The sequence below is a fragment of the Tachyglossus aculeatus genome, chromosome 1 (genome assembly GCF_015852505.1).
Source record: "Tachyglossus aculeatus isolate mTacAcu1 chromosome 1, mTacAcu1.pri, whole genome shotgun sequence".
NCBI classification, from domain to species: Eukaryota; Metazoa; Chordata; class Mammalia; order Monotremata; family Tachyglossidae; genus Tachyglossus; species Tachyglossus aculeatus.
In genome coordinates this window covers 167,792,710-167,819,085 of record NC_052066.1, presented here as the reverse complement: position 1 = coordinate 167,819,085, position 26,376 = coordinate 167,792,710, and the positions used below count along the sequence as shown (strand labels likewise).

Below are 26,376 nucleotides of genomic sequence, written 5' to 3'. Positions count from 1 at the left end.
CACACTAGCCTAGCTCTTCCTCGGTGCAATCAGGGAGTGATAGTGGGGCTCTTACACTGCTTCTCTATCAGCCTTAGGCCAATGAGTGGTGAAATTGTTTTGGCAGGGGAAAGTATGTGAAAGTCTTCACCGATATCCATGAACGTGAATATGGAGATTATAGATCCTGAGTTCTTTGGTGTCTGCAAACTGAGGATTTCACATCTTCAGGGTGCTTCAGGGCCCAGGTTACCAGGTGACTAACAAATCTAGGCAGGCACCGAAGTGACCCAAACTCGGTTCTGTGTTCGTGTTTCAGAGATGGTATTTCCTTTGGGGCTGGTCTGAGTGAAGGTAACTCAGAGGAGGCAACTAGCTGCTAAAGACCACAGCTTGCATGCCCCCACACATGCTTCTACACTCAAACATTCAAAGGTGCATTTGTTGTGTGTTTACGTGGGTGCACATGTGTGCATGCACATGTGTGCATGCATCCACAACCTCACCCTCAGAAGCTGAAAAAGCAGGAAGGAAACCACCTGAATAAAGCCATAGAAAGGTAAGTTATCGCTGCTATGGTGAGAAGACAGTGCTGCAAGATGTCATCTCCAAAAGGTACGTGATTTGTCCGATTTATAAGGTCCCTCCCTGAAACAGAGAGACCAGTGCCACTGCTGGGTATTGCTTTCAATGTCCTCTGCTCAGTTTCTGCCCTTACCCCAAGGGCAGGTAGTGCCATCTGTGGATAGAGGATAAGCAGTACCAAAGGGATGAGTCCACTGATACCCACTTGATTTAGATGGGGCTGCGAGAAGACATGATTGTATGAGAGTGGCACCTGCCGGCTCTTAAAGTAAGCAATAAAAATGGCTTGCGACCTTGGTAATGAACTAGAACATGGGATCCTAGAGTCGGTCCAGTGTTTTCCACAGCTGTTTGATCGTCATTAGGAGGCAAGGTACATCAAAACCAAATATTACCAAAATGCATGTGGGAGGAGGAATCCTCGTTCTGATGCCTCTAGGTCATGAGTATTATAGAATAGGTCTTCGTAAACTTAGCTAAATGGAGATAACAACCAGGACTGGTTTTTTGAGATCTTTCTAACATTTAAAGTATCCCAGTCTCAGTAAGGTGGAACAGGTGACTTCCTTAGGACATATAAAGTAGGATGCGAGTCTTCCAAAATATAGATGGCCTAAACTAAAATCATAAACCCAAGCCAATCGATTATTTGTTTTTAAATGTGCAGTGTGAGAGTAAACTATAAAACAGAATGTAGAGCTGGTGATTAAACAGAAACTAATTCTGAAAATTGCCATTGGAAAAATAGCCAGTAGGTTATGAGTGACTATAACATTTTCCAAATCATGACAGTGAATTGTTCTTTTCTAATACTGGGAAGAATGAAAATGTCGGTTTGTATCTCAGCATCATTTTTGCAAGTCCAACTCTTTTGTCCTCTCAGATAATGTTGTGTTTATTTTTTATGGTCTGGATTCCAAAAGGTGGTTGCACTGACATGTATAAAACCCAAGTGTTTGGTCCATAGTGATTGGAGCAGTGATTGAAGTCAATGGTATCCAGTGTCACTGCTGTATCTTTATTGGGCAGAGGGAACCTTTTTCCCTGAGAGTCAAAGCAGTTTTCAAAGTTGTGGCCTTTCCAAGCAGTGGATCCATGGATCATTTTGTAGATCTCCCCAGGTTGGTATTCCTTCCTCCTCAGGATGGTGCTTGTCTAGGAAGATTTTAAGGGCAATAATAAGATGTTCAGTAGGTTGGCAAATCCAGAGAAATGCTAGCACTTGAATACACTGAGCATCACCATCTTCTACCATTTGGAATTTATACCTGGTTTTTGTATGAGCCTTTATTCTTGGAAGTAACACTCAGGGATGGTTATCTTGGCATTTCTTGCTAACCATTTTTTAATGGTATTTGTTGAGCACTTACTTTGTGGCAGGTACTGTGCTGGGGTAGATATAAGAAAACAGGTTAGGCACAGTTCCTGTCTCCCACAGAGCTCAAAATCTTAATCCTCACCATATTGAATGTAAGGTAACTGAGGCCCAGAGGAGTAAAGTGACTTGCACAAGATCACACAGCAGGCAAGTGGAGGAACTGGTGTTAGAACTCAGGTTCCCTGTCTCCCAGGCCTGAGCTCTTTTCACTAGTCTAGTGGATGCTCAATCCACTTAGACTGTGAGCCCCATGCGGGACAGGAACTGTGTCAACCTATCTAACTTGTATCTTCCCCAGCACTTAGAACCGTGTTTGACTCATAGTAGGCACTTAACAAATGCCATAAAATCAAAAAAGCAGAAACTTGAACTAGGTTTTTAGGTAGAATAGTGTCCATTACTTAGAAATCTTTCCCTTTGGTGTCTTATAGTTTGTTGGAATCTCTGACCTTACTGATTTACTTTTCAACCATGTTCAGTTTGATTTGCAGTTAAAATAATTTTATTGCTTATGCTTAATTACAGCCCATTTGTTTCTCATGTGCCCGGCTGATTACTTATTGATAGTGAAGGTAGTAACTACTGAGAGGTTATTGGTGCAGAGGAACTATTTTGCATATGCTCTGCTAATCATGCAGTCATATTTTTCAACTCTTTTTGTTATTCTATCCTTGATAATTGCCCAACAAAGACTCACATGTCTAAAAGAGGCTATGTACTGCCCTGTTTCCTTGTAAAGAAAAGGGTTGATCATCTCCTCTTTGACCCCTAAACTCTATAAACAATGACATTCAGCGTAAGGGAAAAGTAGCCAGATGTGTTCTTGAGACCCATCTGAATGGAGTTGTATTCTTGCAGGTATCAAACATCTGCATTCTCCTCTCAGTGTGCTAATCACCTTGCTTGGTCTCCTGGGGACATCTCCTCCCTAAATGAGGTGCAAATCACTAGACATCAAATCAATACTGCCCCACCAGTTCTTGTTCTGTAATCTCATGAGGGGAACTCACCTTTTCATCACCACCTCTTTAACATCTAAACCCTAACTTTCTTGCAAAAGTGTGGGGAGGATTAATTGGTAAACAGGGACAAAACATTTGGAGAATCGGTTTTGCCATTCAGTCTGGAATGAGGTTAGTGGAACAGAGTCCTGTTCAAAATAGAGCCGAGAAATGTGAAACTTTAATTACTGAATCACCACAGTCACTAGAACGGTTTCAGTCCAAGAGCTGGATTTAGCATGCTTCATTGCCTTTGATTTCTGACTGTCTCTTCACCATCTTGGAAGGTTTTTATTTTACTTGTACATATTTACTATTCTACTCATTTTGTCAATGATGTCCATCTAGGTTTACATCTATTTATTCTGATGACTTGACACCTGACCAAATGTTTTGTTTTGTTGTCTGTCTCCCCCTTCTAGACTGTGAGCCCACTGTTGGGTAGGGACCGTCTCTATATGTTGCCAACTTGTACTTCCCAAGCGCTTAGTACAGTGCTCTGCACACAGTAAGTGCTCAATAAATACGATTGATTGATTTTAACAGTCTTAGAGAGAGAGAGAGAGAGAGAGAGAGTGTGTGTGTGTGTGTGTGTGTGTGTGTGTGTGTGTGTGTGTGTTTGAGTGGTGGAGGGGCAGGGCCACAGGCAGAGATAAAGGATTCCCTTTCCACCTTCCTTTGTTTTTTTTTTTTTTGTTCATTTTTTTTGTTTGTTTTTTGGTGTTACAAGGACCATCCATCTGTCACCCATGCTTTCGGCAGTGTGGAAGCTAGAAAAATGGCTTGTTACTCTTTTACTGAAGCTATTACTTCAACCCCGCTAAACATCTCCATATGTTTGTGGTTAGGAAGGATGTAGAATGAGGGTGCTGCTTCCCCAGGCTGCATGTGTTACTGTTTCCTTGCTTTGACCTCCTTCAGTACTTGCCTTAGGGCAAAGGAGGTGAAATGACTTGGAGTTGTGGAAGGATGATTGATGTTGCTTTTGAAGGTGTTTGTGCAGTGGGCCTTTGCAGGTGCTGCAAATGAGAGTGCAGCTCCCCATTGTGCAAATGTACAGCCTTTTCTTCTTAGGGCAAATGACCTTGATGTCCTGAATGACTTTTTAGTGGGGAGATGAGGAGGGGCTTTGTGCACCCAAATGATAGAACTTTGTCCTTTGAAAGGGAATGGAAATTTTACGCCTCCTTTTCACTCCTCTTCCTGCCCACATTGGCAAATATATTCATTTTAGCCTGTTTTATAATGGGAATGGTTTCATAATGGGTTGTGTTGATAGCGGAAATCAGCTTTTTGGGGCTGCAATGGAAAAATAACCCCTACAGTTGAATCCCTTTGTGTTTCCTCTCATCACTCTTGATAAAGGGCTTTTTCTTTTTCATTATTTCACCAACCTGAGTGGGTCTTTCAGGGAATTGCCAGGTTTCCAATTCTGGCCACAATGCAGCTATAAAAACAACTGATTCTGAACCCTGGAAGTTGTAGGGTATTTAGGGGCTCCCCCAGTCCTTCTTCTTGCAGGAGAATCCTGGGGACAGTGGGTTGAGCTCTTGGACACTGGGTCCCTCTATGAGCCCAAAAGGTCTAGAAAACAATTCTCAGCCAGTTTGCCCCAAATTCTATAGGGCTGCTACAAAATTGGACAAGACTTAGGCCACTTCCCCTCCCCCTTAAGATCCTCAAAGCATTCCCCTTCCATAAGTCTTGCTTCTTTTCCTACCTTAAAATTCAAACACCTGTGCTTTGGACATTTCCATGTTTATTAGTTATGTACATAGAGTAATTAAACCACTTATGAAAAGGTAACAACATGAAGACTATAAGCTTGTTGTGGGCAGCGAGTATATCTGTCTGTTGTTGTATGGTACTCTCCCAAGTGCTTAATACAGTACTCTGCACACAGTAAGGACCCAATAAATATGAATGAATGAATGAAATCCAATTTCTGTGATTCGTTTCCTGAACCTTAATTACAAGGAGTTTCAGTCCCTCATAGTCCACAGTATAGCCATCCCTTCAAGAAGTCCTGGTCTTGGCTAACTTGAGGTCAACTTGCAGCATCACAGGTCTTGTCCAGCTCCTTAGTTAAAGAAGTGGAAGAAGATTGGATTTGTTGTGTGAGAACCTCAAGACTCCGTTTTCCTGCCTCCATTTTATAGACAGTAAAAACCTCTGTCTCCTGCTGCTCATGAGCCTCCTGCTCATGCCCCTTTCATCTGATTGTATCTCTCTTCCATAGTTCTGAAAACTCTGGGAGGTCTATAATTGGTTCTAATTCAAATTTTCCTTTGTAGATACCATCTTTTCCTCTCCCCTTTGGCTTGTGGTCTGTTGGACCCTTAAAAGAGCACTTTGCTTTAAGAAAAAGACTTGCCAGGATTTTTTTGTTGTTTCAGCCTGTACTTTCCTCTACATAATCCCTCTTTACTTGGATGGGGATTTTCCTATTCCTAAATAACTATGTGATTGCCTCACACCCAACACTTTACTTTTCCAGAGTTCCGATTGTGTCATGCTCAGCGAAATCAAATTTAGGATGACTAGTGCCACAGGATGCCACTCGAGTCCTTGCTTCCAGACCGAGTTGACCACGGTGCCTGTGTTTGGGCCAACAGGACCCCAGGAAGGCTGGGCTAGAGTCCAGATTGGTGGCAAGAAATCCAGAATTGGTGGCAAACACCCAAATGGTTTTAGAGACAGTGCCGAAACGATGGCATGCTTGTCAGAGTGACCTATTTACTTTAGAAGATTTAAACCATTTCTTTCCAGAAAGAAAAATCATTTCAAGGATCATGATTAATCAATCTGTAGTACTGACTCATTGTCCTTACGTGGTGCAGGACACTATTCTCTGTACTTGGGAGAGCAATTAAAATATTCCTGTCTTCAACGAGCTTACAGTTCAATAGGGGAGACAGGAAGGTGCAAATAGTGGAGTCAAGAGAAGGAACAATAGGAGGGGAGTATGGAAAGATGAATAGATGAATAAATGTAAGTAAAAAAGTAGTTTAATTGATATATCCTAAAGTGCTACAGATTGCTGTCGAAGCAGGTGGTCTAAAGGTATTGGGTTGACATGAATAATACATCCTTTCCCTGGAGATCATTCATTAAATTCCGGAAAATATAATGAGATCAACTAGAATGTCGGATGGCCGAAGCCCTTTGCTCCTCCAAAAGGCAAAATACATTGGTATCTTGGAAGTGGACCATGTTGGAACAGATGGCCTGCCTCTCTAACACTTAAGGAGAATTAAAGCAAACCTAGTTGGTCTTTCTACAGTGACTTGTATCAGATAAGTAGGAAATAGATGTGGGGTGGTGATGTCTGTTAAGGTCCCTGGGTTTTCTTTGTAATCGACCCTAAAGCAAACCCAAATGAAAAGCATAACTTTTCCCCTGGACATTGCAGGTGGACTTTGAAATAATCTTAGTGTCAGCACGAGTTCATTCTGTGACTCGAGAAGGTCAGGCAGGTCCGGCATAATCTTGGGGAGTTGGCAGTCTAGCTCAGATCTGTAATGGGCCACAGATCAAGTGCCTGCTGCTTTGGAGGTTGGTGGGCAAAGGACTGGTTTCTCGATGTTCGAGGAGATGTTTTCTGAAGAAAGGCTTTGGCCAGCTAGAATCATCTGGGTGGGGGGATATTTCGAAAAGAAATGGTCTCTTTCTCCCCTCCCTTTCCTCCTGCCATGTGGTCATCTGACACTGGCCTTCAGATGCCTAATCTAATTACAGCTCTTATCAAGGCTCTGGCTCAAAAAGGATTTTGGAATTAGGGCCTGCAGTCAGTCACTCGTATTCATGCACATCTGGCCGCTGTCACCTGGCTCAGAAGAGAAAGGCTGTTCTAGCAGCAGTGCGTGTTCAGTGGGGTGGAGGGAAAGCAAATCCATCCATCCAGTGGGAAATGCTTCCTGCTGCTGCTAGTAATCCCTCAGTCAGGTGTTTTCTATGCTTAACTTTCTTGATTACTTTAATAATATTCTAGTTTGCTGGGTTTTTTTTCCTCTGGGAGAGATTTACCCATGTAGATTTGTTGTTGTCATAAGAGCTGTCTGACCCCTTACTCTGGCAGTCTGGGGAGGCACTCTAGGTGTTTGTAGCTTCATGGTGTGTTGCACCTCCATCTGCCTACTCACTTGTTGCACCCCAGGCCCCAAGGGAAACAAAACAAGTGGAGAAGAGAGAATGCAGCACAGACCACCATTGCTTCCTCTGTGTAGGGTCGTGGTCACGGGATCGAGTCTCATCCACTTTTCTCGATTGTGTTGTATGTTCAAATTCCATTAGATTATATTGTTGTTTCGTATTATTTCTTTCCTTGGAGATTCGGGTTTCTGACCTGATGTCATGTGGGGCAGAGGAAAGAATTGTGAATTCAGATAATCTGCAATTAGATTTAGGCAGTGTGGATTGTTGGCAAATATTGTAATGATGTAAAAGCCTGAATCAGTAATAATAATTGTGATATTTGTTAAGTGCTTATTATTTGTCAGGCACTGTACTAAGCGCAGGGGTAGACACAATTTTATCAGCTTGGACACAGTCCCTATCCCACATGGAGTTCACACTCTTAATCTCTATTTTACAGATGAGGTAACTGAGGCCCAGAAAAGTGAAGTGACTTGTCCAAGGGCATTTAGCAGACATGTGGCAGAACTGGGATTAGAACCCAGGTTCTCTGAATCCCTGGCCTTTCCTCTTTTCACTAGACCAGACTGCTTCTATAGAAGGAAGTGCAGAAATGTAGATAAAAAAGGACAATGGTGAGAAGCATCATAGCCTATTGGAAAGAGCATGAATCTGGGAGTCAAGAGATTGAGGTTATAATCCCAGCTACACCATTTACAGCTGTGACCTTGGCCAAGTAAATTAACTTATTGCTGCTTCAGTTTTATCTTGTGTAAAAGTGGAATTAAATAGCTGTTCTCCATTCTTCCCCTCAGGCTGTGAGCCCCAGTTGGGTCAGGGCCCGCATCCATTCTGATTATCCTGTATCTACCCTGTATCTAAGGAAGCAGCATGGTCTAGAGGAAAGGGCACAGGACTTGGGGGTCAGAGGATCTGGGTTCTGATTCCAGTTCTGCCACTTGCCTGCTGTGTGATCTTGGGCAAGTCATTCCACTTTTCTGAGTCTATTTCCTTATCATAAAGTGGGAATTCAATATATATTCTTCTTTCTACTGTAACTGTGAGCCCTATGTTGGACAGGTATGCCCTGATTAATTTGTATTTACCTCAGAGCTTAGAACTTTGCTTTGCAGGTTGTAAGTGCTTAACAAATGTCGTAATTATTGTCACCTATGCCAGCACTTAGTAGTAGAGTAAACTCTTAACAAATATTATTATTATTATTATTGTCATCAATTACCCAAAGAATTTCCTCTTTGAGCACAATACTGAAAGTCATATTCATGAAGAGGCAATATGGCACTCTCCATTTCTCCTTTCAGAGTGAAGAATGGAAAGCAACAACCATATGCCATAGATAACTAAACCAAGGGGGACATTGAGTAGGTTGGCTAGTTAGGACCTGTCAGCTGTGACTTGTCTCTTCATGCTCTGTGGAGCCTGGATTTGCCCGCTCTTTGGTAAAAAGCCTGAAAATGACCAAATCATTAAAAGCAAATCTAAGCTGAGCCTTGGGTGTTTCCTTCTTGCAAGGTGGAAAAAGAAGCATTTGCACATCATAGAATCTTGAAGATGAAACGGGTGGTTTCTCCAGAGGTTCCAGGGAGCACACACAGTATCGAAGCTTTCACGGCTGTTGCTGAATGGTGTTGCAAGTGCAGTGGACAAACCAACAAAGCAGGCAAGCAGAGACTCTTTAGTTACAGATCTAGGTTAATGGAGCTAGTCCTGGAATATGCAAGTATTTAGAATGGAACAGTTACTCCATTCAGCCAATCCACTTGAGTTTTTTGAGGCTCCTCTCTAGAGTCAAGCCTACAGCCATTTAAGGACTGGGGTGCAGCGCACCTTCATGATAAAATTGTGGACTGAAAGTGATATGAAGAACCACACCAAGTTGGTTATAGGGGTGGGCAAATTGGGTAGGCACCCAGGGGTGTCAAATCAATGGTACTTGTTTAGTGTTATTGTAAGCAGAGCATTGTACTAAGTGCTGAAATACATCTCAGTAGTCCCTCTTTGGGGACCGGTTTTAGGCAGGGCCACCAAAGTGGGGTACCAGTTACTAGGCTACATTTTCAAATCAATCCTGTGGGAAATAATGCTAACCCCTAATTGCCCAGTGTTAACAGAAAGGTCCCAATCAAACCAACTTTTTGCTACATTACATTGGGATGGGGGCGGGGGTTGGAGTGCAAAAAATGGGATTCCCAGTGGTAGGAATAGTGTTTATTGAGAACCTAGTGCTTAGTACAGTGCTCTGCAAGCAGTAAGCGCTCAATAAATATGAATGAATGAATTCTGGGTGTGGTACACTCTTCTGTTTGAGATGTACAAAACAAGCAATATACCCCCTGCTCACAGAAGCTGATTCTTAAATGGGGGAAACAAGCATAAAAGTATTTATTAACAGAGTCATCAAAAATGTACATACATAATGGCTGAAGATGAGAAGCAGGGTGGCCTAGTGGATAGAGCCGAAAACTGAGTGTTGGAAGCCAAGGCTTCCATTGCCAGCTCCCACAATAGCTTGTTGTTTGACTTAGAGTAAGTCACTTAAAGTCCCTGTGTGTGTTCCTCCTCTGTAAATTGGGGGTGAAATACCTGTTCTCCATCCCACATAGACTGTTGGACCCTTTGTAGGACAGGGACTATGTCTGATCTGATTGTTCTGAATCTACTGAGAAGCAGCATAGTGTTGTGCATAGAGCATGGGCGTGGGAGTCAGAAGTTTGTGGGTCCTAATCCCAGCTCCGCCACTTGTCTGCTGTGTGACCTCAGGGAAGTCACTTTGCTTCCCCTCTGCTTCAAATTACCTCATCTGAGAAATAATAATAATAATAATAATAATAATAATAATAATGGCATTTGTTAAGCGCTTACTATGTGCAAAGCACTGGTCTAAGCACTGGGGAGGTTACAAGGTGATCAGGTTGCACCACAGGGGGCTCACAGTCTTAATCCCCATTTTACAGGTAAGGTAACTGAGGCACAGAGAAGTTAAGTGACTTGCCCAAAGTCACACAGTTGACAACTGGCAGAGCCGGGGTTTGAACCCACAACCTCTGACTCCAAAGCCTGCGCTCTTTCCATTGAGCCACTCTGCTTCTCTGGGGAATGAGGAATGAGACTGTGAGCCCCATTTGGGATAGGGACTGTGTCCAATCTGATTTGCTTGTATCCACCCCAGTGCTTAGCATGGTGCCTGGCACACAGTAAGCACTTAATAAATACTGCAATTACTATTATTATTATTATCATTATTATTACTCCCATGTATGGCACATCAATCAGTCAATCAGTGGTATTTATTGAGCACTTCCAATGTGCAGAGCACTGCTCTAATCACTTGGGAGAGTACAGTACAACAGAATTAGCTGACATGTTCCCTGCCCATAATAAGCTTGCACATAGTATGTGATTTTAGTTAAGCACTTTTATAACTTTTATTATTCTGAGTTTAGGTAGGTACAGGAGTGCTTGAGGTGACTGATGGATTTATATGTCTTGGGGTGCTGGGATTTAATCAGGGAAGGCCAATGGAAGTGGTGAGCTTTCAGGAGGGACTCCAGGGATTCTGCTTTTTAAACCATGCTTATCCCATTTAAATCTGCAGTGAGCGGGACTGCAGAACCTGTGTCTCCTGGGTTCAGTCTGGAAAGGCCAGGGCCCAAGCTATGAAACTAGAGACATGGAAGGTAGTCTTTTTTTCATTTTTTATACGCTACGTAAGTGCTTACTGTGTCTCAGGCACTGTACTAAACCTGGGATAGATACAAGTATAGTGGGTTGGACACAGTTCTTTTCCCATATAGGGCTCAAAAATCCCCATTTTATAGATGAAGGGACTGAGGCCTAGAGTATTTAAGTGACCTGCCCAAGGTCACACTGGAGACAAGTGAAGAAGCTGGGATTAGAACCCAGGTCCTCTGACTCACAGCCCCATGCTCTATCCACGAGACAACACTGCTTCTCAAGGCCCACTAGACAGACTGGGGCTTCAAAATGTAGATTGTCCAGAGCTGCGTTCCTTCTCTCTTGATTTCTGCAGCAAGCATTCTTGACAGAGAAAAACAGAATCAGAGAGGAGCAAGACACCTACAAGGAGATTGTTGTTCATTATCTGAGCTGCCTAATGCACTAATTATTGCCTGTCATTGAAAGATGGCTGCCTATTGATCTCCAGCAGGGTTTAGCTGAGCATGTGGTTGCATCTGTGTAATGCTACCTGCCTGTTACTCAGGAGTCTCGGATAATAAGCTCAGCTGCGGAACACTGGGGGATTAGACAAAAAAAATTAATCATAGCTATTTAGATAATCACTCCCGAGGGGTAGATTGCAGTTGAGTCCTTGAGAAGTCTCTGGGATGTTGCTGAAGGGTGGAGGGATGGATTACTGACCTGGGGGAGGGGTCCGGGAGGCAGAAGAGCCTTAAGGCAGCACTTGAGAATTTATTTCCTTGACCTAAAGCCCTCAAAGTTAGTCTGTTGTTTATGTGAGCACCCACTGCCTAGTCACAAGAAAGTCAGCTAATGGAAATGAGGAAGATGTCAGCTATGGTGGTCAGCGCTTAGAACAGTGCTTTGCACATAGTAAGCACTTAACAAATACCAACATTATTATTATTATTATTATTATTATTATTATTATTATTATTATTCCTACTGCCTTCAACACTTTTGACCCTTCTGGAAAGAACAAACTTGTTCTACTTATTTTGTTTTGTTGTCTGTCTCCTCCTTATAGACTGTGAGCCTGTTGTTGGGTAGGGACCATCTCTGTATGTTGCCGATTTGTCCTTCCCAAGCCCTTAGTTCAGTGCTCTGCCCAAAGTAAGCTCTTGCTTGATAAATACGATTGAATGAATGAAATGTTATCCAACCATGTCTTCACTGGCTGTCCTCTCTGGCCACTCATTCTCAGACTCTTCTGCCTCCTGTCCCCTAATTATGGGAATCCCTCAAGGAGTCCCTTTCTATTCTCCATCTACACCCACTCTTTTGAAGAACTCATTTGCTCCCACGGCTTCAACTATGCAGATGATTCCAAAATCTATGTTTCCAGCCCTGACCTTTCTCCTCCTCTGCAGTCTCGTATTTCTTCCTGGCCTTCACGACATCTGTACTTGGATGACCCACTGACACCTCAAACTTAACATGTCTAAAACAGAACTCCTAATCTTCCCACCCATACCCTGTCCTCCCCTTGATTTTCCCATTTCTGTGGCGAGCACCACATCCTCCCTGTCTCACAAGCCCATAATTTGGCATTATCCTCAACTCCTCTCTGTCATTCAATCCACATATTCAATCTGTCACCAAATCCTGTCTGTTGAATCTTAGAAACACTGCTGAAATCCACCCATTCCTCTCCGTCCAAACTGTTACCGTACTGATCTAAGCACTTATACTATCCTGCCTTGATTACTGTCAGCTTCCTTGCTAACTGCCCTGCCTCCTGTCTCTCCCCAGTCTAATTAAAGGGAGTCAGGTTAAAATGAAGAACCTCTTGAATCATCAATCAAGCATGGCTTTGTGGAAAGAGGACAGACTCGAGTCAGAGGACATGAGTTCTCATCCTGGTTGGCCACTTGTCTGCTGCTTGTGAGTTAAGAATAGAAAATATGTGCCCTCAATTAACAATAATAATAATAATGATAATAATGATGGCATTTAAGTGCTTACTATGCACAAAACACTGTTCTAAGTGCTGCGGGGGATACAAGGTAATCAGCTTGTCCCACATGGGGCTCACAGTCTTAATCCCCATTTTACAGATGAGGTAACTGAGGCACAGAGAAGTTAAGTGACTTGCCCAAAGTCACACAGCTGACAAGTAGCGGAGCCGGGATTAGAACCCATGACCTCTGACTAGTATTTGCTGAGTGCAGTGTACAGAACACTGTACTAACTGCTTGCGAAAGTGCAATAGAGTTAATACACATGATCCCTTTCTTTAAGGAGCTCTACCATTTAGCAGCAGAGGTGGACACAAAAGTAAATTGATTTTTTGCATCTGTTGTATTATCTCAAGTGCTTAGGACAATGTTGTGCCCTCAAAAAGACACAAACAATACCACCAATTGATTGACTGAGGGGTGATGGGGCTTCAAGGGAAAAAAACTACAACACATTCAGTAGCCCCACCCCGTTACAATGTCGAGTAGTCAGATCGTCCGTTTGAATGTCGTCTGTTTCAAGTCTTACCCAGCCTCCCACTAGAAGGGTATTGCAGTTTACCATGTTAATCAATCAATCAATCCTAAAAAAGAAATAAATAAAAAATAAATGATGGCTTTTGTTAAGCGCTTACTATGTGCAAAGCACTTTTCTAAGCACTGGGGAGGGTACAAGGTGATCAGATTGTCCCACCTGGTGCTCAGAGTCTTCATCCCCATTTTACAGATGAAGTAACTGAGGCTCAGAGAAGTTAAATGACTTGCCCAAAGTCACACAGCTGACAATTGGCAGAGCCGGGATTAGAACCCATGACCTCTGACTCCCAAGCCCATGCTCTTTCCACGCTGCTTGTCTTGAATTTATTGAGCACTTACTGTGTGCAGAACACTGTACAAAATGCTTGGGAGAGTACAAGATAACAGGGTTGTTAGACATGTTCCCTGCCTACAATGAGCTTACAGTCTAGAAGGCATGTTCCTTGCTGACTATCAGGTGTTGGATTGTGCAGGTGTACCATTTTATGTGGGTCTATTTACTGGTCCTTAAATTAATACCCCTGGCTGTCCCCTCTTCTAGATTTTGATACTTTGAACTAGATCCAAAACTTGGGCCCAATCTGTTGCCCTCTACGGACCCCTGCAGAGGTTCTGCCCTGTGTTCTTTTCTCTCACCAGCTTAAGCAGAGTTAATTGGGGTCTTAACCCTGTTGGCGGTTCAGGAAAGTCTAAGGGAAACCCAGGGAAAAGTGATGGAAAAGGTGGTTCTTTTCTCCTCTGAGGTTTTACTGAAGCAATAGGTGCAGTGGTTTAAGATTACTTTGCTATTTGTTGCTGTGACTTTCTAAGAAGATTTGTCCCATAGATATCCCATCATTTGACCCTCATTTGAGTACTGTTGAAGAACAGTACTTTCCCATGCAATATCTTGCTTCATCTGTCCTGTGGGTGGTCTTGATGTTGGCTGTAATGGAAATAAAAGGAACATCTGTGTGTCAATTTGTTAAAAGTACCTTTGTGCCCTCCTTGACACTGTCTGATTCTACCTAATGGAAACAGAAGAGAAACTTGCCATCTTTCCAAAACAGTGGCAAAATTAAGTATCCAAGAGCATTAATAATCCTGAGAGAAAAAAGAGTTTTGGATAATAGCGGCAAATGTTGACAGAGACTTCATGTATTAATTTTTCAAAAATTTTTCAACTGGCAAGATGTGCATGTAACCTAGATTCTCTTGGCCCTCACATTGCTGAGGCTGTAGTTAGGAGAATCCCTTGGCAATTATTTTATGTTCCAGGAGTCACAAGGGCCTGGGCAGTAGAAGCATGAGATAATCAAATAGCAAAATATTTTCCTTTTTATACAGGGTTTTATGGGTGTGGGGTGGAAAACCATGTTGCCTAAATTCTATGCAGCATAAATGACCTTTCGTATTTCCCCCAGGGCCTTGCATTCACTTCGTTGAAATAATCCTAAACTGTAAATGTATGGCACTGATTAATTTCTTATGTTTTCTTAACAGTTTACCAGGTAATTAACTAAATTTTGAGGAGAAGAATAAGGATATTTACTTAGCCATCATCTCTGGCCCACCAGGTATTCTCAATCTAAGCCTGAACTTCAAACTTTGAATGAGCTTCATTTTGATTCATTTTAGTCTAGCCCCTCTGCAAACTTCCTGGTGAAAGGAATTTTGGGACAGTGCAGTAAGGTCAAGGACAAGTTCACATGATGCATGTTCTATGTCAAAATTGTCACTCAGGGAACTTTGGGGACTTTTCATTTGTGGCATTTAAGTGCTTACTATGTGCCAGGTACTGTAGTAAGTGCTTCATAATTGGGTTGGACATAGTTCCTGTCACACGTAGGGCTCAGATTCTTAATTCCAGTTTTGCAGATGAGGTAACTGAGGCACAGAGAATTGAAGTGACTTGCCCAAAGTCACACAGCAGACAAGTGGGGGAGCCGGGATTAAAACTCAGGTCCTCTGACTACGAGGCTTATGCTCCTTCTCCATGCTGCTTCTCCATCAGAACATAAATCTAAGATTGAATAAACTGCTGGACGCTGCGCCAACCCTGAAAGATAGGGCTATAATATGCAAATATTTGTTCCCATATGAGTCTTTTGACTTCCTAGATTTCTTGTGCTGAAGTGGAAGCCAATGGTAAGTGGTTGAAGGACAGTAAATCAGGTTTCCTGAGTTCTGATTCTGGGTCTGACAGTTTGCTGAGGTATAGACTACTTGCACTCTCTTTATTTTAATTAAAAAGGTTCAGAAGATAAAATGAATAATCATCTTAAAAGCAATTCAGAATGCTTTTTTTTCTTCTTAAAGCATTTGGAACACTTGGAGACAAGTGTGATGTGAGATTCAAAAACATCTGATTGTTTTGGTGACTCAAAACGGACATAATCTATATTTGCTAGAAGGTGTTACCAAGAATAATAAATTGATTTCACAGGACTTTATCAGCTCAAATCTTGGTGCTTAAAAATCAAACCAAGATGCAATTCAGTATGTCTTTGATGTGCAAAAATTACCCAGGGGTTCTTTTCAAAATGCTAAACCATAAGCAACTCTAAGCTGTTAAACTTGGGTCAAAACAAAATACAAAATAGCCCTCTGGTGTTGTCCAATTCTGAGCTCCTGATTTTAAAGGGACTTGCCTCACGTGTAGTATAGTAACAGCAATAGTAATAGCATTTATTGAGTGCCTGGGGCAGGGAAGGGTCAGTCCAGCTAGCCTTCCTCACTCAGAGAAGCAGCATGGCCTAATGGATAGAGCACGGGCCTTGAAGTCAGAAGGACATAGGTTTTAATCCCGGCTCAGCAACTTGTCTGCTGTGTGACCTTAGGTAAGTCACTTAACTCTCTGTGCCTCAGTTCCCTCATCTGTAAAACGGAGATAAAGACTGAGCCCCATATGGGTCAGGAGCTGTGTCCCACCTGCTTTGCTTGTATCCACCCCAGTGCTTAGTATGGTGCCCGGGACATAGTAAGTGCTTAACAAATGCCACAATTATCATAATTATAATAATCCCCAGTATGCTGCTTGTCTGTTGGGTGACCTTGGACAGGTCACTTCATTTCTCTGTGCCTCAGTTCCCTTGTGTAAAATGGAGATTAAGCTGTGAGCCCCATGTGGGACATGAACTGTGTCCGACCTGATTAACTTGCATCTACCCCCGTGCTTGGTACTATGCCTGGCACATAGTAAGCACTTAATAAATACCATTAACAACAACAGGTGGGTGAAAGGGAAGCCAAGAGACCCATGCTGTGGTCCCTATCTCTGAGGGAAGGGTAATTAATGCCTTATCCGACAGCGTTGGGATGTTTCAAGCAAGCGAGAAAAAGTGATTCATTTGGACTCCACTGATTCTGAGGGATCTGACTGCTCTCTGGTACTTAACTGTAGTAACTTGCTTTCATGCATGATTACATCCAATTTTCAGGCTTGGATTGGCTAGAAACCCCTCCCTTTTTCCAAGAGTATGTAGGGAGGTGCTTCATGTGGGAGCTGCTAAGGGTGATCCATCAAAATCAAATGGGAGTATTTCATGCAATCTGTCTCCTGTGTCGACATTAGTAGAGTTTTGCCCTTCCTCCCAATTTTGCTATGGTTGCTGAAATTCATCTAAGAAAGAAAGTGACTTCATGCTATCAAAAAAAAAAAGCTTTTTTTTGCCCTCTGCCACTAACATTTTTTCCTCTTGAGCAGTTTCTGCAAGCAGATGACCAGCTGAACCATCTGCCTGTTTGTTTATAAATGTCCACAGTTTATCCCCTCCATTTTGCCTTGGTTAGATGGAAGTTGCTGCACCAGGAAAATTCATCAACTGAGCAATAAGGAGGTATTTTAATGGTCTGCCATTTCTTGGAAGGATAGGGGGGAAATATCCCTTTTAAGTAGCTCAAAAATGCAGATTCCTAATAGGACATGCTCCTTAGTTTTTTTTAACTAGAATATAAAATAGCCTGCGTTATTCATCCTATGGTGATTATTCCACTCCGAATGCAAAGCTATTCAGGGTGAGGCCATCCCCTGCCTTGTGATCAGGATCCCCCAGTTCCCTAACACTTTGGGAACATACACGTGATCAAGAGGACTTGCGCAGCATCATTAGAATCAGATTACAACTGAGAAAAGTAGCTACAGCAGGGGCCTGGGAGTCAGAAGGACGTGGGTTCTAAATCTGGATCTGCTGATTATCTGTTGTGTGACCTTGGGCAAGTCACCTAAATTCTCTGTGCCTCAGATACCTCATCTGTAAAATGAGGATTAAGACTGTGAGCCCTTTGTGAAACATGGACCGTGTCCAACTTAACTTTCTTGTACCTATCCCAGTGCTTAGTACAGTGCCTGGTACACAATAAGCACTTAACAAATACCGTTAAAAAAATCAGCATCCCTCCAACCCTCTGAACCATTAATAATAGCAATAATAATAATAATTATTATTATTATTATGGGACTTAACTGCTTACTCTGTGCCAAGCACTGTTCTAAGTGCTGGGGTAGATACAAGGTAATCAGGTTGAACCCAATTCCTGCCCCACATGGGCTCCCATTCTCAATCCCCATTTACAGATGGGGTAACTGAGGCACAGAGAAGTGAAACGACTTGCATACAGTCACACAGCAGACAAGAGATACAGCTGGTATTAGAACCCATGACCTTCTGACTCCCAGGCCTGTGCTCTATCCACTAAGATCCTGAAGTCTTCCTGTGTTTATCCAGTTGGATTTTCTCCTCTTCCTTTCTCCTCGTCCTTTCTCCACCTCCTTCTTTCATGCCCTAGCTTGTAGTGAACTTAGACACTTTGCCACAGGGTCTTCTGCAAATCAAGACAAGGAGAGGAATAAAATAACCCTTGGAGGGACATTATTCATCATCTGTGTATAATAACTTGGGATTTCCTTTGGCTTCCTTTTTACACCTTGCTTGAGGGAGATCTTCTTGCTTTAAAAGGAACTTGCTTTCCTTTCCAGGTTCTGGGAAAGCCACTATGGTGTACTTTCAGGGGTGAGGTCTCTAGCATGAGGAGAGAGAGGAGTTCGAACTCTTAGAGCAATGCTTTGCTCAGAGAGGTCTTCTCTGAAACATGATCAGAATTTAATGGCTCATGTAGAGCATCTGGCTGTCTGAAAGAGAGGGCCAAATACCCGCACACCCAACCCAACAATGAAACATTTGGGAGTAGGAGAGGAGGCTTCCAGGGTTCCTGATCTTTCTTCTCTTCTTTCAAGGGGAAGGTTCCCAGCAAGATAAAGCCCATAATAGGTGAGGTATACATAGCCACAGTGTAGTTTGGGACAGATTGGAAAGTCCTGACTGAGATGCTCAGAGCTATAAGTGGACTGTTGGCATATAGCATTGTCTGCAGATGGTTTGATGCCCACACATCTCTATTTACGTAGAGGCGCTAATTGTTTTTGATAAATGATGGTTTTAGAGATAATAAAAGGAGTTGGTTCCACCCACATCTTTTTTTAAAGTATGGAGTAATAGAGATTTGTAAACCTACTGGAAGACAAGTAGAATCAGAGAGCCAAAGACATGTTGTCTGACTCTGGAAGAGCCAACAGAGCCTGTCAGCTGGTATGATCACTAGGTGGTGCTATGGATTTGCAGTTCAGAATTGATATTTCAGTTTCTTGGTAGCTACTTGGACGTGGGAAGGCTAAAGGCTGATTTAAATGAGAGCATCAAAATGCATTCATTCATTCAATTGTATTTATTGAGCACTTACTGTGTGCAGAGCACTGTACTAAGTGCTTGGGAAGTACAAGTTGGCAACATGTAGAGATGGTCCCTATCCAACAGCGGGCTCACAGTCTCAGTTCAGCTCCCTTTTGAATGCACCCAGCAAGGTGTCTGGTTAAATGATTAAACTAAAAAATAACAATAATAATAATTATTATATTTGATAAATGCTTATTGTGTGCCAAGCTCTATACTAAGCACTGGGGTAGATAAAATGCCATCTGGTTGGACACAGTCCTTTTCTCACATAGGGCTCAAAGGGCTCAAGTCTAAGTTGGATGGATGAAATAAGTATTCTCCCAATTTTCAAGTAGTGGCCACTCCTCTTTGAGATGGTTCTTTCAGTAACTGTGGGTAAGGGGTTTAATACAGTGAAGCTAACCCAGTTGCTTTAATGGTATGCTTTCAAGACAGGTTAAATTTAGACCTGTCACTCCAGGGTGAAATGTGATTTATTTTTTCTTCAATTGGAATATATGTATTTGATGAGAGGTAACAATTTGTACAGGCACAAATTTGAGGGCAAATTCCAATTAATCATATTTATTAAGCACCCACTGTATGCACTAAGCACTTGCAAGAGTAAAGTAGAAGTAGTAGCTACAATCCTTGCACTCTAGGGCTTACATTTTAGTGGGTGAGGCATGTGAAAATAAGCTAAAGATAGGAGAAAGAAGGAAGAGGGGAGATGTACATGAGTTAGTGCTTAAGTAATATGTTTTATATTACTATGGGAGTTGGTGACTAAGTGTTTAGGTGACTACAAGGGCTGCAGAGGCAGTAGTGGGATAAAAATAGAGGAGATTAAAAAATTGTGAGGTCCTCATGGGGATGTAATTTCAGGAGGATTTTGAAAAAAAGTATGGACTGGCAATGAAGAGGAGCCTGATGCAGTAGCCAAGCTAAGATAAAATGAGCACCCAAAACAGTGTAGTGGTCACTTGGAGCAGAAAGGCTGGAGGGTGGAAATATTTTGAAGGGAGAACCGCCAGGGTTTGATGACAGAATGGTTCAGTGGATAGAGCACAGGCTGGGGAGTCAGAAGGAACTGAGTTCTAATACTGGCTCTACCACTTTTCTGCTGTGTGACCTTGGGCAAGTTACTGAACTTCCCTGTGCCTCAGTTACCTCATCTGTGAAATGGGGATTAAGACTGTGAGCCCTATGTGAGACAGGGACTGTGTCCAACCTAATTAGCTTGTATCTACTCCAGCACTTAGTTCAGTACCTGGCACCTAGTAAGCACTTAAAAAATGCCACAGATATGGGGGGACTTTGAAAGACAGGAAAGAGTTAAGGATCATGCCAAGGACAAAGGCCTCAGAAACAGGTAGGATGGTGATGTTAACTGGGATCAAAAAGTTAGGTGGAGGGAGAATTTTGGAGGGAAAATTGGAGCTTGGATGCTTTTGAGCTTGAAGTGATGGTGGGCTGATGCTGTCAAAATGTCCTGGAAGCAGGAGAAAATGTGAGATTGCAGAAAAGGAGAGAGTTTGGGGCTGGGCGGGTGGATTTGGGAAACATCTACACAGAAGTGGTAGTGAAGCCACAAGTTTAAAAATGAGAGAAGAGGAGAATTCAAAAAGAGCCTTAAAGGACACCTACAGTTATGAGTTGGAGGCAGAGGGAGACTTGGAGAAGGAGGCTGAGGAGGAGTGGCCAGAGATAAGGATAAGGGCAATCAGGACAGAACTTTATCAGTAAACCGAACATGAGATACTGTTTCCAGGGGAGAAGGGAGTGATCCATAGTGACAAAAGCAAGTGATCAGTTAAGGAGAATTCATTAGATTTGTCAAGTCGGCCTTGGATTGGGCAGTCTCTGTGAAGTTAAGAGTCCAGAAACCACATTCTAGGGAGTCAAGAAGAGAGTTGGAGAAGCTGAAGTGGAATCTGTAGGTTTAACTCATATGAAGAGGTGGGACAGAACTGGGAGAAGGGAGATGTGGTGATAGCTGGAGAGTGCAGTGGAATCCAGAGATAAGTATTTTAGGCTAGCAGAGATATGGATGGGTTTGAAAGTAGAAGACAAGGAGTCATCAGTGAGTGAGGGGTCGAGAATGGCAGACAGGAAGGTAAGAAAAATGGGTATAGGTGTTTTAGAAAGAGAGAAGTTCTGCCCCCTGAGTTTTATCCACGATTTAAAAGCAGTAAGAAGGGAAATGGAGAAATAGTGGTTCCAAAAAATCATTGATCCCAGTCTGGGTTGATGCTTTAATGGCTTGGGGTACTACTGCAAGAGTGGAGAAAAGCAGGCTTGGTACTGGTGAAACTTGGATCATGATTAATTAGACTTTTCATTTGATACTCTATTGCCAGGTTATTTTGGTGGGTTCACTTGAACTCACTGTGTGCACATTCACTTTGTAGGGTAATTTGGAGATGTGGTGAAAGAGATTTACTTGCAGGGAGATGTCCTAAACTCCCACAAGGTAGGACTAGAGCCCAAAACCTAGCTGTCTCCTGAGTCTGCTACTCCTGGAGACAACTTTGCCCCAGGATTAGGATTAGAATGGGATACACCAAATTCTGCCCCGGAACTGAGGGACTGAACTGGCCTTCTGTACAGGGTTAATTCTACGTAGTTGTCCCTTCTTTGGAGTGGGAAAGAGGGGCTTTAGTGACACCAGGAAGCCCTAAATACAGACCAAAAGGTCATTTGTAAATCTGCACTCAATCCCACTAGAATGTAAAATAATGATGATGATGGTATTTGTTAAGCACTTACTATGTGCCAAGCACTGTTCTAAGCACTGAGGTAGTAGATACAAGGTAATCAGGTTGTCCACTTGGGGCTCACATCTTAATCCCCATTTCACAGATGAGGTAACTGAGGCACAGAGAAGTTAAGTGGCTTGCACAAGGTCACACAGCATAAAAGTGGTAGAGCCGGGATTAGAACCCATGTCCTCTGACTCCCAAGCCCGTGCTGTTTCCACTAAGCCATGCTGCTTCTCATTCCTTGAGGGCAAGGTCTGTGTCTACCAACTCTTTTGCATTGTATTCCTTAACATTTGGTACAGTGGTTGGCACAGAGTAAGTGCTCAATAAATACCACTGATTGATTGGTGTGCAGCCTTTGTTTGAAGATTAGGACCTGTTCTGCCATTACCAGTTGTGTTTAAGTGTCTGTGTTACTTTATTCTCAGTTTACTCTTACCTCACACCTGTAACACTGCTTATAGGACCCAGAAAGAGATACCTGGAAAGGAGGCTGGCAACAAAATCAGCTCCAAGACTTTTAAGGCAGTGAAACACTTCCCTCACCTTGCTTCCAGCATGAACCTTTTAAGCTGTTGCAGTTCAGGTGGGTCTGAAGACTCAAGAGACCTGTCTGAAGCACACAAGGTGTGACTGTATTTCCTCCAGTCAGTCCTAGTTACCTTCCAAAATGGTCACAATAGATGGAAGGTTAGTTATTGGGCCCAGCAGCAGTGTTGTTTGGTGGCACTGAATAATCTTAACTCCATTCTGCATAAACCAGAGTCGCCTCCTCTGATGCAGAGTTAGGTTTGAAGAACTCTGAGGTATCTCACTAGATTTCTACATAGGCCTAGACAAGAGGCTAGAGAAGCAGTGTGGCCTAGTGGATAGAGCACAGGTCTGGAAGTCAAAGGGACCAGAGTTCTAATCCTGGCTCCACCACTTGTCTGCTCTATGTCTTTGGGCAAGTCACTTCTCTGTGCCTCAGTTACATCATCTGTAAAATGGGGATTAAAACTGAGCCCCATGTGGCACATGGACTGTCCAACTTGTATCTACTCCAGCATTTAGTAGAGTGTCTGGCACATAGTAAGCACTTAACAAATACTATTTTAAAAAAAGGTTGATTTCTCAACTCTTTCCTCTAGCTCTACCATCACTCCTCCTGCTTTATCTCCTTTTTGTCTTTTTCCAAATAAATCACCTGGAGGTGTGTGGTTTTCTGTTTTTTGTTTCTTTGTACAGAATGACTAAGTACATCAAACATTTTTACTCTTGGCTCTCTAAAGTGTTGGTACTTTTCACAGCACTTAGTTGAGTGCGTTGAGCACAGTAAGCACTCTGTAAATATCACTGATCTAAATAGGACTGAGCTAATTAAGCTGCTTTTGGAGACTATGGTTTTATCAGCTAAGAGCAAAAATAAATATTCAGTAACCAAATTTTGCCCAAGAAGACTTCTTTAATGGATTATTCAGGTAGTAGTAGTATTTAATGAGCACCTACTTGGTGCAGTGCACTGTACTAGGCATCTGGAAAATACAAAATAAAGACATAATGTGTTCCCTGCCCACAAGGAACTTACACACTGAGATATGGTCTTTGATTTCAGTATGCAAGTACAGGATTATCCTGCGTGGCTCAGAGGAAAGAGCACGGGCTTTGGAGTCAGAGGTCATGGGTTCAAATCCCGGCTCTGCCCCTTGTCAGCTGTGTGACTTTGGGCAAGTCACTTCACTTCTCTGGGCCTCAGTTCCCTCATCTGTAAAATGGGGATGAAGACTGTGAGCCCCTTGTGGGACAACCTGATTACCTTGTATCTACCCCAGCGCTTAGAACAGTGCTTTGCACATAGTAAGCGCTTAACAAATACCAACATTATTATTATTATGATCAGAAATGACTGTAAGCTCATTGTGCCAACTGTCATTTTATTCTCTCCCAAGTGCTTAGTAAAGTGCTCTGTACAGTGTGAATACTCGACAAATAACATTGATGATGATGATGAACGTATGTGTTGGGGGTGGGGAGAGAGAGAGAGAAAGGAGTACAATTTTCTAATCTATAACTCCCTTTACATTTGAAAGGCTTCTGGGAAACTTTTGTTGTCCAAGTTCCTCCAGTTCAAACCTTGTATTTTTGTATCACCCTTACCAACCCCTCCTTCTTCCCCCAGGCTAAATCTGTTTGCCAGGCAGATCTACCTGTTGAGTGGTTATCATGACCTAATTGGTGGGGAAATCCGTGGGTTGATTTTCCCCATGCCAGTGTCTCAATTCCCCTCTTGTTTTGAATATTCGGGGTGGGCACAGTGGGCACTCAGCACCCACTGCATCTTCCTTGGTCCTGGTCTCTTTCAGTAACAAAAGCAGAAACTGCCATGGCGATGTTGTGGGGGTAGAGTCTGGATGTAATCAGAGGGAGTCTGAGATGAGACAAACTCGGGACCCATTCATTCAAGCTGTACTAAGTGCTTAGGAGAGTACAGTATGACAACAGACACATTCCCTGCCCACAGTGAGCTCACAGTCTAGAGGGGGAGACAGACATTAATATAAATAAATATATTACAGATATATACATATGTGTTGTGGGGATGGTAGGGAGGATGAATGAAGGGAACAAGGCAGAGCAATGCAGCAGGGAGTGGGAAAAGAGGAGAGGAGGGCTTAGTCAGGGAAGGCTTCTTGGAGGAGATGTGCTTTCAATAAGGCTTTGAAGTGGGGAAAAACAATTATCTGCCTGATATGATGAGGGAGGGCATTCCAGGCCAGAGGTAGGGTGTGGGTGAGAGGTTAACGGTGAGTTAGATGAGATCGAGATACAGTAAGAAGGTTAGCATTAGAGAAATGAACGGGAGGGTCGATATGTTGGGCACTCTGGGTCACTGGTTCCTAGGTCACCTGACTACTAGGCTCAAATGCTGGAGTTTGGGTGGAAGGAAGAGAGGGACTTTTCTCCTCTTACATGGCTGACAGGGTGGCAGTACCTTTTGAAGTCCAATAATACACTGCAAAGAGTGGGAAGGAAAACAAAAAATGTAATTTCTCCACGAATCTCTGAAGAACACTTGGAGCATTTTTCCTTGCTGAAGATGGGGCGGGGAGATGGGAAAGGTGAGCAGATGATTAATTTCAAACAAGCGGGAGGGAGAGCAGAAAATGCCCTTTTCTTTTGCTTCATTTTGAACCTGTGTGAAAACCCCAGGCAGGACCCTAATATGCCCTTCCTCCCTCCAACCCTTGTCTTGCCCCATCTTTTCTAACAATGACAAAGCTGAACTATAGTGCACTTGAGAAACACAATGGCTGTTTTGATAAGCTGCCTTGAAAATGGTTAATCTTTGAGGAATTGACTAAATAAGAGGATCTGTGCCCATAAAGTGTGACTGGCTTCATGGTACCTCCTGGAGTGGCCCAGCACACCAGCTGGGAAGAACTGTTCTAGGAGATGGATGGCCAATAACTAATCCCATTTTTTAGGGTACTCATTTGATGAAGATCATTTGCAGTGAAAATCCTCTCCTCTACTTGATTTGAACTCCACTTTCACCACTATTCTCAACATTTATTATTTCCAAATGTTGTTGTGAGTCATTTAAACTGAGAAAAATCCTAATATCTATCATCTGGATTTTTGCTTCAGTTCCTTGACAAATTTTCCCTTTTCTTCTTTTTTCTTTTTCTTTCCCTCTTTCTCTCTGTGCCTGTCTGTCTATCTGTCTCTCTCTCCCCTCTCCCTTCCACCCCAGAACTGTGCATCAGACCATGGCTAGAGATTTCACTCTGTTTAGTTTTCACACACTTGTACAGTTTAGCAATTATTTCCCAATATAATTTTTAGTTAAGGGGATTGACAACATCCCTGATTCTTTCCCTAGCTACCTCATCCTGTTCAAAGGTGGATTTGGAGACTTGAACAGCATGTTGGGAAAGGAAGGATGGAGCTGAAGGAGAGTGGGTGTAGAGGAAGCATTGGGTTCCTTGAGGACAAGAACCACATCTACCAACACCCTTATAGTGTAATCAATCAATCTCCCAAACATTTAGTACAGTGCTCTGCACACAGGAAGTGCTCAATAGGTACCTTAGATTGATTTATTGAGAGGTGATGTTGACATATCTCATAGAGCAGGGTACCATTTATTTAACATGTTCAAGAATAGTTCCCAAAATAAGTGTACCCTATTCCTCCAAATGGCAAAAAGAACCGTAAAAATGCAAATTTGACATGAGAATATATCCTTCTTTCCATGATCACTGTAGATGGATTTTAACCATCTTAAATGGTTTTATTTAACTCTAGGTGAAAGTGTTTTCCACCCCTTTCGTGTCTTCTCTGCCTTTTCTTTCAGCTTGTTGGAGTGGCAGCAATGAAACTAGGCCAAGTTATGCCTCATTCTGTGTTCTCTACAGCTGCTTACATTAGTTGGCATCCGATAAATGTTAAATAACAATAACAATCCATTTCACTTTGTTGATAGTCTCTCTGAAAGGGAATATTTAACTTCCCAGTAGAACTGTTTTCTTTTAAATGAGGAAAATATTTCTGTTCACAATAGGTTCTGCCAACCACCTCCCCACTTTATTTACCGATAAATTTTAAACTTGGAGCTTAAGTTAAACTGTCATTAGTTTTCTTTTTAAAAAT

The 26,376-nt window shown here is 42.6% G+C and overlaps 1 protein-coding gene across 1 annotated transcript in view; it reads left to right on the top strand.

Annotated features, from left to right (window-relative positions):
- The window catches only part of NRXN3 (neurexin 3), a 1,831,517-nt gene that overhangs the window by 871,591 nt on the left and 933,550 nt on the right, over positions 1-26,376 (top strand).